Source organism: Wasmannia auropunctata, unplaced genomic scaffold (assembly GCF_000956235.1).
Source record: "Wasmannia auropunctata unplaced genomic scaffold, wasmannia.A_1.0 LD335762.1, whole genome shotgun sequence".
NCBI lineage: Eukaryota > Metazoa > Arthropoda > Insecta > Hymenoptera > Formicidae > Wasmannia > Wasmannia auropunctata.
In genome coordinates, this window is record NW_012027128.1 from 10,732 (window position 1) to 13,400 (window position 2,669).

Consider the following 2,669-nt stretch of genomic DNA (forward strand, 5'->3'; position numbering starts at 1 on the left):
GTTGCTAAAACATCTTTTGTTAAAAAACGAAAAAGTAAAAATTATTGGGAGGGAGGGGGGCAAAAAGTGCTCTGCCCCCTCTAAGTCGGTGACTATATATATGATCGATAGAACGACCAGAGAAAATTATTACACAACTAATTTTATTTGGTTTTTTCTTTTTTTATGAACTATTAATACAAATAGCTATCTCTTTATTATTATCAATAGTTCGACGAAATGGAAAATGATTCTTCAGTTGATAAAGCTTGCGGTTTTGACAATGAGTACTTTCGAACATCTTCTTCAACATGGCAGTCTGCTCCCGTTAATTCTGCCATCGTCAGAATGTGAAATCGACATAGTTTTCATCGAGTTTAACATGAAGACATTCAACATGTTTTACATAAAGATTATTTGCGACTTGCGACTGGTGATTGCTGATGATGTCGTGATTATCGGTGATGTCGATAACCATGTGTGCGCTAACGCTGTTACTATTGATGGCAGAATAATCTATTAAGGGATCTAATCACTCTGATTGAGTTTATAATTAGCATAAATTAAAATTTTTCTTAAATTAACTACTGTGTAATATTAATTTATATTTTACGGGTATAATACACAACATTAAAATTATAAATCTGAAAATTTCCGAAAAGATTGAGCTAAAAATGTAGGCTGCAGAATTCTTGCAAAGCTTCTTTGTCGCGTCAAGATCTGACGGGTGTAACATTTCCGAGAGGAGAGGAGAGTATTGTGAAATAAAAAAACAAAATATTTTCCTATAAACAGATGTTATGGCTATAATGTTGCGTAGTGGTTTTTTTTTAATTGTAGAAAGGGGATCAATTAAAAAAATATATTTTTTTACATTAAAATCTAAACTTAAAAAATTTATTATAAATTAATAGATTAACATATTAAAAAAACCTTACGCAACACGATAGATAATTTTCTTAAGAATATGTTTGTAAAAAATAAAGTCAATTAGACTATTAGTTTCTGAAAAAAGTTTACACCCGTCTTGAGAAATATAGTTTCGAGAAAAACGCAAAAGAAAATTCGAAACGGTTTTTTTATGTTACAAAATATTACAGAATGATTTTACTTCTAAGCTTAAAATATTTTTAAAAGTTCAAACTTTTTTTCAAAAAATGTAATTAAGAAAATAGATTTTTTGAAAATTTCAGAATGGTTAGACTCCTTAATTTTATAAAGTTCATAGATGAAACGATAGAGTAAAAGCGCTGGAAGCGTTAAATGTATATTCACAAATTATCTCAATGATGATTCTGAAAAATATTTAATGAGTTATTCCTTTGTCTTATTTCATTGCTGGGCAAGTTCGTCTTGTGTGCGTTATTGAGAGAAAACGCGTTGTAATAGTTCCTCTAATAAAATTATATTTTTCCTCGTAAGTGACTCGGAATAATTGAACAAAATCCAATAGTTATTCTCAACGATTTAGTCTCGAACGATCAAAAAATCTTTGCGCTGACAATGAGTCAAATGTCTAATATGCAAAGTTCGCATTTCCTCGAACGTCCTCGTCAACAATTGTATAGATTCTCAATCGTATAATCTCGTGTGCAAAATAACAATAGCTTGGGGATTAGATCCAAGTCGATCGCATCCGATCTACGTACGTAACGATAATCATTCTGTAAAGAAAACAATTATTCATTCGTGCAACAATCAAACGACCATCGATCTTATAAATCTTGTTTTATTGCTAGACTTTTCGGATCAAACGTGACGTGCGATTGTTCAACGCAAAACTGGATTGTTTACTGGATTGTTAGAATAATTAGTGTCGAGCGTTGCTAATTCATCGCAAGCGACGTTCTTAAAATGTTTCTTTTTATTTCAACGTTCAATATGTACTCCGAAATTTTTTTAATCATTTCTCGCTCGTTCGCAACGGCTTTGAATACGCCGCGCTTGACGACGTGCGCTTCATTATTTTATAATTTAACGAAAACGATGGCGCGCTATATTTTATTCATTCAAATGATTGTATAAGCGTCTCGAAAGTCTCGTCAAACGATGAAAAAAAAATGTAATTGAATAATTTCATTATATCAGCGATTATAAAGGAGAGAAAGAATAGTAGATTGAAACATATTTTTGGTTCGACTATGGCAAAAATAACAAGTACTCTCCCTGAGAATACTCAATCGTTGCTCGTAAAATTTTGTAAAAATCGTATAAAATTGTTACTATCAATGAACAGAATTCGTCGCAACTGATTGAATATTCTGTTCAAATTTGTGCTGAAAATGAATGATGTGGTTATACTATATATATGTTAGACGAGAGCCTTCAATGTTTTTAAAATTTAAACAAGCGATAAGGATATAAAGATGTATTTGTATGCAAAAAATCAATTTGGAAACTTGTATATTGCGATGCGATGAACACCAATGAAAAAAAAAAAATTGACGGATTACAATTACACTAATGTATTAATGTTTTTTCGTAGCTTTTAAAGACAGCCAATTCACTGGGACAAAATTCATCCGAATGTCGAATAATGAAATTTTATTTTTATCATCGATATATTTAGGTACAGCTTACGTTTCTCCGGTTTAATACCTATCCACAGAATCTTTCTACGATACCATTATGTAATAAACGAATACAAGTCATTAGTCACGTCTTTCTATGAATATATAATGTGTGATCAA